The sequence below is a fragment of the Myotis myotis genome, unplaced genomic scaffold (assembly GCF_014108235.1).
Source record: "Myotis myotis isolate mMyoMyo1 unplaced genomic scaffold, mMyoMyo1.p scaffold_m19_p_3, whole genome shotgun sequence".
NCBI classification, from domain to species: Eukaryota; Metazoa; Chordata; class Mammalia; order Chiroptera; family Vespertilionidae; genus Myotis; species Myotis myotis.
Window position 1 is genome coordinate 87080833 of NW_023416335.1, and position 18137 is coordinate 87098969.

General features: G+C 40.3%; 1 protein-coding gene and 1 long non-coding RNA gene across 19 annotated transcripts in view; one reads left to right on the plus strand and one right to left on the minus strand.

Annotated features, from left to right (window-relative positions):
* Positions 1-18137, plus strand: part of TRIM13 (tripartite motif containing 13) — a 32685-nt gene that overhangs the window by 3777 nt on the left and 10771 nt on the right. For 4 of the 18 annotated variants that reach the window (XM_036298509.1, XM_036298516.1, XM_036298518.1 and 1 more), the window contains one exon: positions 14730-14803. The gene's annotated coding sequence lies outside the window, so the exon portion shown is untranslated. Of the gene's footprint in view, positions 1-9853; positions 9975-10383; positions 10494-13906; positions 14122-14147; positions 14292-14599; positions 14619-14729; positions 14804-18137 lie in introns of those variants that run through there. The other 14 variants (XM_036298511.1, XM_036298520.1, XM_036298526.1 and 11 more) reach the window with 11 other exon arrangements.
* Positions 14506-18137, minus strand: part of LOC118650271 — an 89822-nt gene continuing 86190 nt past the window's right edge. The window contains exon 9 of the long non-coding RNA XR_004965950.1: positions 14506-14527. This is a non-coding gene — a long non-coding RNA (uncharacterized LOC118650271). The remainder of the gene's footprint in view (positions 14528-18137) is intronic.

Here is an 18137-nt window from a genome sequence, read left to right on the forward strand (position 1 = left end):
TTGGGTGCTCTGGGGTAAGACCTCAGAAGGCAGACATTCCAGTTTCCTGTACCAAGTCATTCCCTCATGCTGCAGAAGACATCTTTCTCCAGTGGACCTTTGCGATCCAGGCAATTTTTACCTGGGAGGGAAGGCAGTTTCCCCACCCTACTGGAAAACCCCTTGCCCCACTCTGAGGCCCAATAAGAGGCTAAAAATAACAATCAGCCTACAGGCAGAATCAATTACCCCACCCTATTGGAAAACATCTCACCCAACCTGTGGTCCATAGCCTGAGACTAATTAAGACTGAATACAAACAGACTGCAGGCAGAGGCAGGTCTCTGGAGGATTTGAGTCTTTGCCGGGTCTAATTTGTGACCTGGAACTAGGAAAAACAGACTTTGGTGCACATCTTGGTCCTTTCCAAAGGTAATCAGCCCCAGCAGAGAGAGACCCAAGCTCTAGATTGCTGATAGCTACAAACATGGTACGCAGGGCCAGTCAGAAACAGCATCTAACACTGTTCTACACTAGAGATTGGGAGGTATAGCAGACCTACCTAATACATAGTCACAAACCCAAATAGGCAGCCAAAATGGGGAAACAAAAAAACAACCCCCAAATGAAAGAACAAAAGAATTATTCAGAAGAAGAGCTAAATGAAATGGACATAAGAAACTTATCAGACACAGAGTTCAGAATAATGATGGTAAGGATGCTCAACAAATGAGAAAATATATACTAATTATGAAGAATGACATAACACTAATAAAGAACACAGTGGAATGAATACACAGAAGACTAAGGGAAGCCGGATATTAGATAAGTGAATTAGAAGACAGGGTAGAAAGAAATCACTCAATCAGAGAACCAAAAAGAAAAAAACAAATAAAAAGGAGTACAGATTAAAGGAGCTGTGAGACAACATGAAAAGTAAGAATATTCTCATAATAGGAGTCCCAGAAGGTGAAGAAAGTGAGCAAGGGATAGAGAATGTGTTTGATGAAATAATGGCAGAAAACTTCCCTAACATAGTGAAGGAAAAAGTCACACAGGTTCAGGAGGAATAGAGGGTTCCAAGCAAGTAGAACCCAAACAGGCCCATGCCCAGACACATCATAATTAAAATGCCAAACATTAAAGCCAAAGAGAGAATCTTAAAAGCAGCAAGAGAAAAGCAAGTTGTTACCTAAAAAGGAGCTCCCATTAGGCTGTCAGCTGATTTCTCATCAGAAACTCTACAGGCCAGAAGGGAATTGCATGAAGTATTCAAGGTAATGAAAAGCAAGGATCTGAAACCAAGATTACTCTATCCAGCAAGGCTATCATTCAAAATAGATGGTGAAATAAAGAGCTGCCCAGACAAAAAAAAAAAAAAAGACTAAAGGAGTTTGTCACCGCTAATCCTAATCGAGCACTGCGAGAAATGCTAAAGCGGCTCCTGTAATGAGAAGAAACAGAAAGAGAGAGAAACACATGGGACTACATCAAAATAAAAAGCTTCTGAACAGCAAAAGAAACCATCAACAAAACAATAAGAAAGCCCACTGCCTGAAAGAACATATTTGGCAATGATACATCTGGTAAGGGGTTAATTTCCACAGCATACAGGGAACTCATACAACTTAACAAAAGGAAGACAAATAATCCAATTTAAAAAATGGGCAAAGGACCTAAATAGATACTTCTCCAAAGTGAACATACAGAAGGCCAAGAGACATATGAAAAAATGCTTTGTGTAACTAATCATCTGAGAGATGCAAATTAAAACAATAATGAAATATCACCTCACACCTATCATAATGACTATCATCGACAAATCAACAAACAACACGTGTTGGTGAGCATGTAGAGAAGAGGGAATCCTAGTACATTGCTGGTGTGAATGCAGACTGGTGCAGCCATTACAGAAAACAGTATGGAGTTTCCTCAAAAAATTAAATATGGAACTGCCATTTAATCCAGTGATCCCACTTCTAGGAATATATCCTAAGAAACCAGAAACACAAATCAGAAAGAATATATGAACCCCTATGTTCATAGCAGCCAAATTTACAATAGCTAAAATCTGATAGCAGGCCAAGTCCATGGGTGGATAAAAAAGCTGTTGTACGTTTATACCATGGAATACTATGCAGCAATAAAAAAGAAGGATCTCATACCCTTTGAGTCAGCATAGATCGACCTGGAATGTATAATGCTAAGCAAAATAAGCCAGCCAGAGAAAAACCAATATCACATGATCTCACTCATATGTGGAATCTAATAAACAAAATAAATTGCTGAACAAAATAGATCCAAAGACATAGAAGTATGGAACAGACTGTTGAACCTCAGAGGGAAGGCAGGGTAGGGTGGGTGGGTGGGAAGTGATCAACCAAAGAACTTATGTGCATATATGCATAACCCATGGACACAGAGAATAGGGTGGTAAAACCCTGGGGTGAGGGTGGGGGTAGGCTATAAGGGATCAATGGCAGAAAAAAGGGGACATTTGTAATACTTTGAACAATAAAGATTTTTTTAAAAAAATAAAAAATGTAATGAGATATAATTCATATACCATAAAAGTCATACTTTTATTTTATATATTTTTTTTAAAAAAACCTTTATTGTTGAGAGTATTATAGATGTCCCCGTTTTTCCCCCCTATTGCCCCTCTCTGCACCTGGTTCCTGCCCTGCCCCAAGCATTCATCACCCTATTGTTTGTGTCCATAGTTAATGCATATATGCATATACCTTCTTTGGTTAATCTCTTCCTGTTCCTTCTTCCTCCTTCCCTCTAAGATCCTTCAGTCTGTTCTATGTTTCCATGCCTCTGCTTCTATTTTATTCATTAGCTCATTTTGTTCATTAAATTCCTTGTTCATTTATATTGATTTTTAGATTCAATTGTTGATAGATTGTATTTATTGCCATTTTATTTTTTATATTTTTGTTTTCTTTTTCTTCTCCTCCTCCTCCTCTTCCTCCTCCTCCTTTGAATATGCTTTAACATTTGATATAATACTGGTTTTGTGATGATGAACTCCTTTAACTTTTTCTTGTCTGTGAAGCTCTTTATCTGACCTTCAATTCTAAATGATAGCTTTGCTGGGTAGAGTAATCTTGGTTGTAGGTCCTTGCTATTCATCACTTTGAATATTTCTTGCCACTCTCTTCCGGCCTGCAAAGTTTTTGTTGAGAAATCAGCTGACAGTCATAGGGGTACTCCCTTGTAGGTAACTAACTGCTTTTCTCTTGCTGCTTTTAAGATTCTCTTTGGCATTTTAATTATGATGTGTGGGCCACTTTGGGTTCCTCATGTTTGGGACTCTGTGTGCTTCCTGGACTTGTAAGTTTATTTCTTTCACCAGGTAGGGGAAGTTTTCTGTCATTATTTCTTCAAATAGGTTTTCAATTTCTTGCGCCCTCTCTTCTCCTTCTGACACCCTTATGATGCAAATGTTAGTATGCTTGAAGTTTTCCCAGAAGCTCCTTACACTATCTTCATATTTTTGTGTTCTTTTTTCTTTTTGTTGTTCTGATTGGATGTTTTTTATTTCCTCACATTCCAGTTGCTGTTTTGATTTTCAGTATCCTCTACTCTACTGTTGAAACCCTGTAAATTATTCTTTATTTCAGTTAGTATACGTTTAATTTCTGACTAGTTCTTTTTCATATCTTTGATGTTCTCACTAAGATTCTTGAAATTCTCACTAAATCCCTTGAAGCTCTCATTATAATCCTTGAGCATCCTTATAAACATTGTTTTGAACTCTGTATCTAGTAGTTTATTTACTTCCATTTCATTTAGTTCTCTTTTTTTGGTGATTTCTTTTGTTCTTTCATTTGTGACATGTTTCATTGTCTGCATTTTGACTGCTTTCCTGTGTTTGTTTCTGTCTACTAGTTAGATTTGCAATGTCTCTGGGATTGGTAGAGTGGCCTTGTGTAGTAGGTGTCCTGTAGGGCCCAATGATTCAGACTCCCCAGTCACCATAGCTAGGCCCTCTAGGTGTGACCCATGTGGGCTGTGTGCGCAGTCTTGTTGTAGTTGAGCCTTGATTGCTGTTAGTGTCACTGACAGGAATTGACCTCCAGGAAAATTTTCTGTGATGACCACCTATGACTACTGCAGAAGAGCTGCTGTGCAGGAGACACCTTTATGGAGTAGGACTTGCTTCAGTGGGGCTTTGGTGCTCACTGAGTCTGCCCCTTGAGTGTACTGCTCATGGATGTGTAGAGCTGTAATCTGGTATGGTCTGAAGCTGACCACTGGGAGCACTGGCTCTGGGGCCTCCTGGGAGGTGCAAAGTAAGCCCCTGTTTGTGCCCTGCCTGGGGCCACCTGGCAGGAGCTACAGAGTGATCTGCAGGTGGCTGCTACTTGTATTTGTCTTGGAAGTGCCTGGGAGAGACCATGCTGTGAAACAAGGCAGACTGCTGCTAGTGTTTGGCCTGGGGCCTCTTATTGAGAAGTATGGGGTATGCTGACACCAGCTTCTGCTTGTTTGAGTGATTTTAGGAAAGTGTGAAGCCTGAGTCAGGACAGGCCATTAGTATGGAAAAGCCACTGCAAACAACTTGGGTGGGACTGCACATTGGGTGTGGCAAGGTCCCAGGAAATCACGAGAACAGAGAGAATTGTGTGAGCCAGGTTGATGGAGACTCAGATATGGTGCCTGCCAGTCAGCTCTGCAACAGAGGAGGTCTCAGCATACAAACAATGACCTCTGCCAGCACTCCTGTTTGGGAGAAAGCTGCTCCTGAGTACTTATTCCCATGCCAGACAATCTAGTTCCTGTCCATATGTCCCTGGATCCCTCCCAACCCCCATGCCACTGCCCCAGCCCTGCAGCTCAGAGGAGTAAGTCCAAGTGAGGCTGTGCAAATGCCACTGCCTGGGACTCCATCGGCTCCAATGTCACTAGGCCACAATCCCCACTGGTTTTTATAGCCCAAAGTTATTGGGGCTTCTCTTCACTGCACCAGAATCCTGGGCTGAGGGGTCTGGTGTGGGACTGGGACTCCTTGCTCCTCACGGGAGGCCTCTGCAGCCAAGATCTCCCTCCTAATTAAAAAACACCACACGTGGGTGTCAGACCAGCCTGCTCCGCACCTCTGCCCCTCCTACCAGGCAATGTACTCTCTTCTTTACTTCTCTAGTTGTAGGGCTTCCATTCAGCCAGATTTCAGACTATTCTGAATAATGGTTGGTCTGTATTTTAGCTGTAATTTTGATGTGGTTGTGGGAGGTGGCAAGTACCACATTTACCTATGCCACCATCTCTGCACTCCAAAATTCAGTTTTAAAGTGTACAATTCAGCAGGGTTTTGTATATTTAGAAGGTTGTGCAACCATCATTACTATTTAATTTCGGAATTTTTCATCACCCTGTACCCATTAGCAGTATCTCATCATTCTTTCCTCTGCCCAGTCCCTGGAAACTACTAATCAACTTCTGGTTTATATGGTTTTGTCTATTTTAGATAAATCATCTGAATGGATGATTTGTAGGCTCCTTTCACTTACTATAATGAATTCAAGGTCTATCCAGGTTGTAACATGAATCAGTATTTCGTTCCTTTTAATGGCTGAATAATATTCCATTGTATGAATGTATATATCACATTTTGCTATTTTGCTTAGCCATCCATTAGTTGATGGACATTTGGTTTGTTTTCTTTTTTTTGTTTTGGGATATTCTGAATAATAATGCTATGAACATTCATATACAAGTTATCATATGAGCATATGCTTTTAATTCTCTTGGTTATATGTCTAAGAGTAGACTTGCTGGATGAAGTAGTAACTCTATGTTTAATTTGTATTATTATAACAGTAATATATTATATAACCATTATAGAAACTTTGAAAAATCCAGTAATGAACCAGGACAAAATTAAAGTCTTCTCATTTTATACCATTCGTGGATAACAATTGTTAACATTGTGGTGTCTTTTTAATATGTGCATATGTATTGACATACGCTAATAATCAGTTTCATGCTATGTATACTGTTTTGAAATTTGCTTTTCTTTACTTAATAAAAGATTGTGCAATTTGCAAGTTGTTTTTTTTTTTAACATGATTTTTATATGGCTATGTATTATTATTTACTATGACTGTACCAGGATTCATTTAACTCATATTTTTTAAATGGATAATTAGGATATTTCTAGTTTTCCCCTGATAGTTTTCACCAGGGGGCAGCTCTATAACAAATAGACTTGACATATAAATTGTGGTTGTTATGATTATTTTCATAGGATAAACTCCTAGAAATTGAATTAAATATATATTTTGAGTGTTTTTTATACGGATTACCAAACTTCCCCCAAAGGATTGTATCTTTCTATGTTGGATTTTAGCAAGAAACAAGATGGCCTGTAACACTCAATGCTGGCCTATTGGTCATTATAATGTTTTTTTTGTTTTGTTTTTTAAATTTTGTTTTATTGCTTAAACTATTACAAAGAGTAGTACATATGTCTCCTTTTTTTTTCCCCCTTGACCTTCCCCCGGCCTCCCCTACCCCCCAGTGTCTTGTGTCCATTGGTTATGCTTATATACATGCATACAAGTTCTTCAGTTGATCTCTTACCCCCTCCCCCCCAACCCTCCCCACCTTTCCCGCTGTAGTTTGACAGTCCGTTCAATGCTGCTCTGCCTCTGTATCTATTTTTGTTCATCAGTTTATAATGGTCTTTATTGTCCATAAATGAGTGAGATCATGTGGTATTTTTCTTTCATTGACTGGCTTATTTCACTTAGCATAATGCTCTCCAGTTCCATCCATGCCATTGCAAATGGTAAGAGTTCCTTCTTTTTTACAGCAGCATAGTATTCCATTGTGTAGATGTACCAGTTTTTTAATCCACTCATCTGTTGATGGGCACTTAGGCTGTTTCCAAATCTTAGCTATTGTAAATTGTGCTGCTATGAACATAGGGATGTATATATCCTTTCTGATTGGTGTTTCTGTTTTCTTGGGATATATTCCTAGAAGTGGGATCACTGGGTCAAATGGGAGTTCCATTTTTAGTTTTTTGAGGAAACTCCATACTGTCTTCCATACTGTCTGCATTCCCACCAGCAGTGCACGAGTGTTCCCTTTTCTCCACATCCTCTCCAGCACTTGTCGTTTGTTGATTTGTTGATGATAGCCATTCTGACAGGTGTGAGATGGTACCTCATTATTGTTTTGATTTGCATCTCTCGGCTGATTAGTGACTTTGAGCATGTTTTTATATGTCTCTTGGCTTTCTGAATGTCCTCTTTTGAAAAGTGTCTATTTAGGTCCTTTGCCCATTTTTTGATTGGATTGTTTATCTTCCTTTTGTTAAGTTGTATGAGTTCCCTATAAATGTTGGAGATTAAACCCTCATCAGAGATAACATTGGCAAATATGGTCTCCCATGCAGTGGGCTTTCTTGTTGTTTTGTTGATGGTTTCTTTTGCTGTACAAAAGCTTTTTATTTTGATGTAGTCCCATTTGTTTATTTTCTCTTTAGTTTCCAATGCCCTAGGAGCTGTATTGGTGAAGAAATTGCTTCGGCATATGTCTGCGATTTTGTTGCCTTTGGATTTCTCTAGTATTTTTATGGTTTCCTGTCTTACATTTAAGTCCTTTATCCATTTTGAGTTTTTTTTTGTGTATGGTGTAAGTTGGTGGTCATTATAATGTTTTAAATTTTTTCCAATTTAATGAACTAAAGAAGGTTTATCATTATTTCATTATTTTGCTTGGTATTTCTTTTGTTGTTCATCCTTACCCTAGGATATTTTTTTCTATTGATTTAAAAAGAGTGGAAGGAAGAGGAAAGAGAGAGAGAGAAAGAGAGAGAGAGAGAGAGAGAGAGAGAGAAAGAGAGAGAGAGAAACACTGATGTGAGATAGAGGTGGGGATAGAAGCAGCAATCCAGGTATGTGCTCTGGAGCGGGTATTGAACCCAAGACTCTTCAGTGTGAGGCCAGACGCTCTATCCGCTGAGCAACACCAGCCAGGGCTTGCCTGGTGTTTCCTTATCAATGAGAATAAATATTTTTTCTCATGCTTATTGACCATTTGCATTTCTTTTTTTAAGTCCTGTTTTTCATATTTTTATCTTGGTGTTTGCCTTATTATTTCTTAGGAAGAGTTTTTGACCTAGTTACATATATGACATATATTTGTTCTAATCAAGTTTATTTTTCTTTTACCAGTTTATCTTTTTAAAATACATTATAAAAATATAAATACTCATTATAAAATACAAATATATATATATAAAAGCCTAAGCGACTGCTTGATCATTCGACTGTTCAACCACTGACTACCATGGGGCAGATGCTCCAACCAGTAGGTTAGCTTGCTGCTGGGGTCCGGCTGATTGGGACTGGGCGAGACGGGCCAGACACGCCCTGGAGCCCTCCTGCAGTCCCTCCCAAGCTCTGATCAGCCCTGATTGGGACTGGGTGAGATGGCCCTGATCAGCCCAATCGCCGTGATAGGGACTGGGCACGAGGGGCTGGACACACCCTGGAGCCCAACTGTGCTCCCTTCCCAGCCCTAATCGTGCGTGCACTGGTGGGGTCCCAGATTGCAAGAGGGTGCAGGCCAGGCCGAGGGACCCCACCGGTGCACAAATCCATGCACCGGGCCTCTAGTTTATAATAATATAAAACAGATATTGAAAATTTTCCAAATTCTATCCCCTCAAATTGACAATTTGGTGTGTATTCCTCCAAGTATTTTTTCCTAACCATATGCTACCAATTACATTTCTTTTCAAAATTGGAATCATAGTATACATAGTTTTTAACCTGATTTTTCGCTTAAAGTATCTTATACATATTATCAACACATACAGCTTTATCTTCTTTTTAATAGTTATATACTATTAACTGTGTTGTGTTTTTAATATATAAATTTTATAATCTTATTTAATTATATTGTTTTTTGTGGCATATTGTTCAATTTTTATGCTTAGAAAGAATGTTCTCAATTTTTTTATAAGAATTTTCTGATGGACTATTCAAGAAATTATCCTAATTTTAAAAGACAAATTATGTTGTGAATGAGCGAAGACTACTGACACATTTGTATAAACTATAGGAGGAATCTGGAAAAACTTTGCAAATGAATGGGGAAAATATTGTCTTGATAAGATAAAATATATTGAAGTGCCTATTTTAAGTGAATAAAATTCACAATATATTGCCATTGCAGCTGATCTCAACAGCTAATTTTTAGAGATTTAAAATACATCAATGATGTTTGAAAGAGAGAACTCTTACTACCCCAAAATATTCATGAAAAAATTCATAAGCACTGTGTTAAGTGCTAGGAATGCACTGAGAAAACACAGGCAGATGCTCGCAAACACACACAATCTCTGCTCTTGCAGAGTTTACAGTTAAGTGGGAGACAAACATTATTCAAATAATGATGCAAATAAATATATAATAACAAACTGCAGTGTGTGCAATAGAAGAAGAGTATAGGATAAGAGCTGATTAAGATGGAACTGTCCTTGGCTTAGAACATTGTGGAAAGCTAACCTGGGATGTATCAGTTGTGCTGTGGTTGGAGGTAAGGATGGAGAGGTGGGTTTGGTGGCAGGTGAGGGGGTGCATTACGGAGAGAAGAAACTATAAGGGCAGGAACCCTGAAGCTGGAAGGAGAATAAGCCTTGGGTAACACAAGGGCTAGCTGAAATGCCTGCAAGAGGAAGAAGGAGCATGCCTCTGCTAAAGTATTTAAATTCAAACAGTTTTCACCATTCAAAAATGATGTAAATATAGGCTGTCAGGTTGTGTGAATCACTGAATGATAGTTGAAGTCCTGTGAGTGTCCTGAAACTGAGTGTTCAAAAAAATTCCAGAATTTAAGTGCTGGATAGAAGAGAATGCCCCAGCAAGTATTCCTGAGTTGAAAAAAGGAAAGCCAGGAGTGAGAATGATATAATTGAAGGCCAGGGAAAGAGGACCTTTTAAAGAGGCAGTGAGTGCTGCTAAGAGATCAAGGTAAATGAGAACTGAAAAAAGGTCCATTGAATTTCACAACATGGAGGTCAAAGACCTTTACAAAATGTCTAAACTCTGCTGATATTGTATAATGAGTTTCATGCATCTTCTGAATTGTCTGTGTCTTTTGCCTGACTGGGAGGGTTGTGGGCTGCTTTAGATCCAGTGCAAGCTCTGGGAGGTCCAGCCACATTCTAGCAACAACCAACATGGCGTTATAAACAACAAAAGCATTATATGGAAAACCCATTTTTGACAAGGCATTTATTACCACATGCTTTGACATCAGAATCAACTAGGTTCTTATTAAAAAACATCTGTAATACTCTCAACATTAAAGATAATTTAAAAAAAGAAAAAAAAACCACAAAATGTATTTCTTGCACAATACTTGTACAATTTCTTGTAGGTATCTGATAAATCTAGATATTCAGAACCAAAATTCTATATAACTGAAATATATGGAATCTGGAATTTCTTCAAACCAGGGACCAATTCCTTTAATTTCTCAAGTTTTAGGTAAGTTTCTGCCTTTTGTGATAAATGTATTTTTACAGATAGACTTTTTTTCTTTTAAATGGAATATTTTGGATGTTAAATTTCTCTAAAATTCTAGAGCTTTTTAAAAAACTGCAGTCTTCCCTTCTTCGAGTGTGACGTTTTTCCCTTTTTCTCTCCTTAAATACAGGGAAGGAGGTATAGATAGAAGTGGAAGGATATATACTTTTTAAAAGGTCATCCTGGGCTGGGTGTGGAAAAGCAAAAATTATGATGCTTACTTCCTCTACTTCATAGGCAGTTTAGCTTTGCTTAAGACTATCATGGGAGCCTCAAAGTTATAAATCCAAGGCAACTGTAATCAAACTCAGCATGGTTTCTTCTTTCATATAACAGTAGCAACCATTTATTAAGCACCTGCTATGTGTCAGACACAATGTTGGTGGCTTTAAATATTATTTCCATAATCAAGTAAATCGTGATCCCCATTTTACAGAAGACTAAAGCTTTGAGATGCTAAGTAACTTGAACAACTAGTGAGTAAGTGGTAGAGCTAGATTATGGATGCAGGACTGGTTCCAAAGCCTTTGCTCTTTTCACAACTTGGGATGTTAGTGCCTTTTATTGTTAGGGGTCCTCCTTGGGGGATGTTGGGGCTTGCACTCCCGACTTTGACAGCTGTTGGGAAGGACAGAAAAATAAAATGTTCAAGCGTATCTGAGGAGGCTCACCAGCACCCCACTCCTGCACAAAAATTGCTCCAGGCTTACTTATTAGATGTTCCCCACTCTGAAAATTTATATTTCAGTGTACACCAAATTGGCACTGTCCTTTTGTTTTTTAATGGAACACCTGCTCACATGTCTTGGTAGGTGGAAGGAAAGCAGCATTTTTTTTTTTTTTTAATCTTTGTCAAGGTTCAGCACAAAAACAATAAAACAATGCAACAAATAAGATTATGTATATATGAAGTTCTACCTATAAATATACTTACCACAAACAACAGAAAGAAATAAGACTATATCCATAGTCTTATTACTGTGCCGATGCATTAATTCCAATCTTTAGTTGTTAGTTTACTTATGTGAAGACCAATCAATAGAAGGAAATTCCAGTGTGACAGAATTTTGACAATCGCTCAATGTTATCTCTAACAGGATCTAGTTACATTGTGCTCTTCCAGGAAGGATGTAAGCTGTGTATATGTTTTAATCTGGCCCACCGTTACTCTCTTTTCTAGTTATACTATATGTGAGATTCTCTGACTGATATTTTTTTAGGATCATGGGAAGAGAGAGAGCCCCGTCTTCCTTCCTTATTTTTCTATACTTAGGAGTTTAAATATATAATGTTCTCTTAGTAATTTTTTAAAAAACAATCTAGAGGTTTCTATGCATGTTTAACCAGTGTTTTACATTTAGTTTGGCAGAAGTTTATTAATTAGAACTATATAAATATGTATTATATAATTACAGTAAGGATAAATTGTGATTTATGTGTTAATAACCTAACTTTCTCTCTTGGATCATTTTAATAGTGAGATATTTAAAATGTTTCTAAAAATCAGCCTTTAAAAATAATATTAATATAGGAGACTGGGGTGCAGTTTTTATTGGCACTGACAGTTACTGTGCTATAGAAAGAACCTAAACCTGGAACCTGACTTTAGCTCTGCCTCTTATTTACTTCAGAGAACTCCCTTCATCCCTTTCTTCATCTATAGAATGAGGATACTTTCCACTCCACAGTGTTCTTATAAAGATTAAATGACATAAACATAGCAATGTTCTAGAAAGACAAAATTGGATTTAAGGGACCTTGGGCATGGTGAGGAACTGGACATCTCAGAATAGTAGGGAGGTGCTTTTTATGGGTTTTGAGCAAAACATTTATTAGTCATGAGGCTCAAATTCTATGTATGGTAGGCCTCAAATACCTTTCTCCCAAATTCTAAGCCCAGACTTCCCCACCTGGGTGAACTCAACCCCAGGGCATATTCTGTGACGTTTTTGTCCTTGTTTCACTTCCCCCAGACTATAAAATTTGGAGAAGCCATTCCTTCATCTTTACATTCTTCTTATAACTGCTCATTGGTTAAGTGCTTAATGTGTTTATAATAGAGGCCCGGTGCATGAATTTGTACATGGGTGGGGTCCCTTGGCCTGCCCAGGGATTGAGGCCTATTGGGGGGCTGGCCAGGGGCATGGACCCTGGGAGATTGGCCGGCTGGCCCCCCAATCGTGGCCTATTTGGGGGGCCAGCCGGCAGGGGGGAGGGGCCTTGGGAGGTTGGCTGTGGGAGTGAACTGAGCATCGGGGGGCAGCTCTGCATTGAGCATTTGCCCCCTGGTGGTCAGTGCACATCATAGCTACTGGTCGGTTGACTTGTCATTCCAGGTGTTCGGTTGTCTGGTTGTTTAGGCTTTTACTGGTATGTTTATAGGCTAGAGGCCTGGTGCACAAATTTGTGCACCAGTGGGTTCCCTTAGCCTGGCCTGTGAGATTGGGCCGAAACCGACTCTCTGACATCCCCCTAAGGGTCCCAGATTTCGAGAGGGTGCAGGCCAGGCCGTGGGACCCCCACTGGTGCACAATCGGGGCCAGGGAGGGACATGGGAGGTTGGCCAGCTGGGAAGGGACCGTGGGAGGGATCCAGGGGTATCCGGCCCATCTTGCTCAGTCCTGGTTGGTTCGACCCCAGCAGCAAGCTAACCCACCAGTCAGAGCGTCTGCCCTCTGGTGGTCAGTGCACATCATAGCAAGCGGTTGAACAGTCTTAGCATATCATTAGCATATTACGCTTTGCTTGGTTGAATGGACACTTAGCATATTAGGCTTTTATTATATAGGATAAGGTCCTTACACAGAGAGCTGCACATCAGAACAGTGAGTTAGATTAGCAACTGAAAGCCATTAGTGGCTCATTAAGTTAAAGCCAATTTTAAGTTCCTCCTTCTCTCTGAAGGAAAGAGCAGCGTTTTTCCTGAATGAAATCTTAAATAGAATTGAGCCGCTTAGTGTTCAGCTTAAAGCCTGCAAAGGTACAGGTGCAAGATTGGGTGTGGGGACAACCGTTCACTTTGGTTGTGCTCTGGCTGGAACCCCCTGGCTTTGGTCCCAACAGGAGTACCCCTCCCAGTCCCACCCGCCCGGTTGTGGGGTGCGAGGCAGTCAGCTGTCTTCCGCCCCGCAGGCCGCTGTGGCCGGGCTTCCGGTCTTGAGAGATGCAAATGAAGTGGTGTGAAGGGTTGGGCCTTTTTTTTTGTTCCTTAAAATGCAACGAACAAAAAAAAAAGTACAACAATCCAAACCCAACCATCTTGCTGCACACGCTGGCTTCCCGGCTGGCTCCTGAGACGGCAACGCCGCCCGCGTCCGCGCGCTCTGGGCGGGGCCCCCTCTCCGCCCGCCGGTCGTTCCCTGACGCCGCGCGCCCCGCCCCGCCCGCTGCGGGCTCGGAGCTCCGCGCGCGCAGCCCCCCTGGGCCGAGCGGCCGCTCCGGACCCTCCCCTCTCCCGGGAGCGCAGCGGCGGAGGCGGTTGGAGGCGCCGGAAGGACTCCTGCCTCCCCTCACCCTCTCCTTCTCCCTGGGAAAGGCAAGACGCGGGAGGCGGAACAGAGGCGAATCCCGACCCGGGAGGCGGACCGAGGTGCCGGGGAGGAGGGCGGCGGGGCGGGCCCGATAGGCCCCACGAGTCCATTTTGCTGCCGGGAGCTGGGCGGCCGCGCGGCCCCAGGCAGGGCCCCTTCCTGCCCCCGGAGGTGCTAGCTAAGTGCCATCCGCCGTGCTCCTCTCGGGGAACACGAGGTGATCCCAGAGGTGCTGCCAGGGTGGGGGCTCGTTCTGGCAGGGCAGGCACCTGCGGGAGGAGCGGGGGCTGGCCGAGAGCTCGGGGAGAGTCCAGTCCAGCAGCGCGGCGGGAACCTGCGGGCGCCGGGACCGCGGGTGGGGAGGAGCGGCGAGCGATGGGTGGCCCGGGGAGGTGTGGATCTCCTCCAGAAGGCCTGCTCCGCTACCGAGCTTGCTCGGCTCCATTGCCAGCAACTCCCTATCGCCTGGAAAAGAGAAGGCGGCCGTGAACCAGAACCGAGAAGCTTCTTAGTACAGAAATCGCCAGCCTCCCCCCGTGCTCCTGGCTTTCACCAGGTCTTAGCAGACTGGTTTTGTTTGTGGGGGACAATTGATAAAAACTGATGGTTAAGACTAAGAATCCTGTGCGAATTAATGCCTAACACCCTCTTTGTTCTTTCTTTGCAGTAGCCTCCTTTGATTGTCAGTCACAACCTGGGAGATAGTAACCCAGAAGAATACACCTGCTTGCAGGGACAGAGGTAAACTACAATACATTTCCCTACATTAAAAAAAAAAAAGAAAAAGAAAAACTCCCGTTTTCTTTAGGCCCAGAACCTTTTAAAATTGTGTACGATGTACCCTCATGGGTGACTTTTGTCTTTAAATATTTTATCAAACCTAAAAAAAAAAAAGATTCCAGATTTGGAAATTCTTTATGTGGCAATTACCTGAAATGTGTTATAATCCAGAAGTTTATATTGCAGTGGAAAAGGGAGGCTTCAGCAGCATTTTGCTTTTTTATAAGTTTTTTTTTCCTTCTATGCCATGCTGCTAGAGCTTGTACACCAGAGCTTGAATTTTCTGACTATATAATAGATATTTTAAAAGCAGAATTTCATTTACATAGGCACTCCCTTTGGTAGAATTTGATGTAGCTGTTGATGAACAGGCTATACTTATCTTGCACAATGAGAAGATACATTTCTTCAGGCTTTCCCATATTTCCCTAAAAATACCATCCTTTTTTGCACCAGCTGATGTACTAAACCTCCCTGCTAAGTCTTTCTGTAACGTACCAGATTATTCTCTTCATTTTCTACATTTATGATAGGTTGGTTACCTTGCCTTACTTCTTCTACAGCTTTTGTTCAGATATGCCCATTTCCATGATATTGCTTTGTAGCTGTTATCCTATGTAATACTTTCTATGTTCTCCCTTGAAATTACAGTTTAAGAGTCCAGCTCTATTATAGGAACATTCTTGGGTAATACACTCATGCTCGAACATAATGCTTTAAATGTATTTACAGTGTTTGTAAACATATGTAATTAAACTTCTATATTTATATAGTTTAGCAGTTTACAAGATTGTCACTTAATCTTTCCAAGAACATTATGGAGGTACTATAAAAATCCTTACTCTGTGAATTGAAGGGTAAAACAGGTAGTTAAACCAGAGGTGGGGAAGCTTTTTTCTGCCAAGGGACATTTGGATATTTATAACATCATTCGTGGGCCATACAAAATTATCAGTTTAAAATTAGCTTGTTATATTTGGTCAAACATTTAATTAACCCACCCCTAATGCCTTGGCAGGACCAGACCAAATGATTTTTCTGGCCTTATATGGCTCTCGGGCCAGATGTCCCCCACCCCTGATAAACCTAGGTATTTAGAAGCAGGTTCAATGTTCTTTCCCCTTTGCTGGGAAACCTGTTACAACCTAAATTGTAAAAGTCATAGAATTTTATAAGGGATTTAGAAAGCCCATGATTAAACTTCTCCATTTTATTAATGAGGGTACTAAATTCTTGACCTACTTCTTGGATAGTTCTAAGATGTAAGAATTGGAAAACTTAGATCCTGTGCCGAGCTTGCTGAGTATGATTGAGAAATCTGGGGATGGGGGGAAAGGAGGTATTCCTTTTTTCACTTTGCTTAGTTAGATGATCTCTAAGGTGTTTTTAATCTCAGTACTTCTACTTTATTCCTTCCCCATAACATTTATATTTCCTATATATATCTAATACACAGACACATACTAATATTAACTGCCTTAAACTGTTTTATATTTTAAACTTGGATAGATATGGTAAAGTATACCTTGTTTTTTTTATTAAGCTCTATAAAAGTATGGCTCTCTTGTAAGGTCAGGAACTGCATGGAGAGGTGGGGCACTCCCATCTCTTTGGTTAGAGTTCATAAAGTGGTGTACCCTTTCTAGAGGGAATTTTGGCAGTCTTTTCAAGAGTCTTAAAAATGTTCCTAATCTTTGAGCCACCCAACAATACACTTAAAGGAATTGTCTAAGGAAATAATCAGAGCTATGTACCAAGACTTTTCTACAAGATGTGCATTTAAGTGTTGTAATACCAGAAAAATAACCAATAAGAGCATATTCATAGGTACACTAGCATGTTTTAGAAGGATATAAAGTGATGGGAGAAATGCATATGATAAAATAAGAGAAAAATTTGTGTTATGCTACCAGTTTTGTTAATATTTGTATGTGTACAAACACACAAGATTGGAAGAAATATGCCAAAATAATACTAGAAGAAATGTACCAAAATAATAATAGCGGTTATTTCTTGCTAATTTAATTATGAATGATTGTCTCCTGTATTTTAAGAAAGACATAAAAGCTAATTGCATGGTGGTACATCTGCACAATGGAATACTATGCTGCTGTAAAAAAAGGAATTCTTACCATTTGCAACAGCATGGATGGAACTGAAGAGCATTATGCTAAGTGAAATAAGCCAGTCAATGAAAGAAAAATACCACATGATCTCACTCATTTATGGATAATAAAGACCATTATAAACTGATGAACAAAAATAGATACAGAGGCAAAGCAGCATCGAACAGACTGTCAAACTACGGCGGGAAGGCTGGGGAGGGTTGGGGGCAGGGGAGGTAAGAGATCAACAGAAGGACTTGTATACATGCATATAAGCATAACCAGTGGACACAAGACACTGGGGGGTAGGGGAGGCCGGGGGAAGGTCAAGGGGGGGAAAAAAAAGGAGACATATGTACTACTCTTTGCAATATTTTAAGCAATAAAACAAAATTTAAAATAGAAATAAAAATAAATGAGAAAAAAAAGCTAATTGCATGGATAGACTCTCCAAACTTCAGTATGGTGTCAACTTTCTATGTCTTTTTTATAAGGCATTAATCATACCTTTAGAGCAGGGCTGTGGAATGGCCTGCCCATGGGCCACATGGCCCATGAAATCATTTGGTCTGGCCCTGCCAAGTTATTATGAGTAAGTTAATTAAATGTTTGACCAAATATAACAGGCTAATTTTTAAGTTGACAATTCTGTATGGCCTGTGAATGATGTTATAAATATCCAAATGACCCTTGGCAGAAAAAGGTCCCAACCCTGTTTTAGAGTAACAGTATCTTTGTAAATGTGCTATATTTTTGGATTAGGGCAAGAATTGACTTTTGATTTTTATTTAATCTTTAAAAATATCATTAGAACGTTGGACTATCCATTTTTGTTATTCATAAAAGACACTGCCATTATTATTACTTTGGGCTGGTACTAGATAACTAGAATAGCACTAGGATAGATTGCTATACCCACCTCTTACAAATACAAGTGAACTTTGACATACAGAATAGTTATATTCAAGTTAAGCCTTCTATAAAGCAAATTCCTATAACATGAACTCTTTTTTCCCCCCATTTAAAGATTTGTTTTTATTGATTTCAGAGAGAAGAAGGGAGAGGGAGAGAGAGAGAGAGAAACATCAATGATGAGAAAGAATCATTGATTGACTGCCGTTTGCATCCCCCTTACTTGGGATTGAGCCTGCAACCTGGGCAGGTGCCCTGACCGGAAATCAAACTATGAC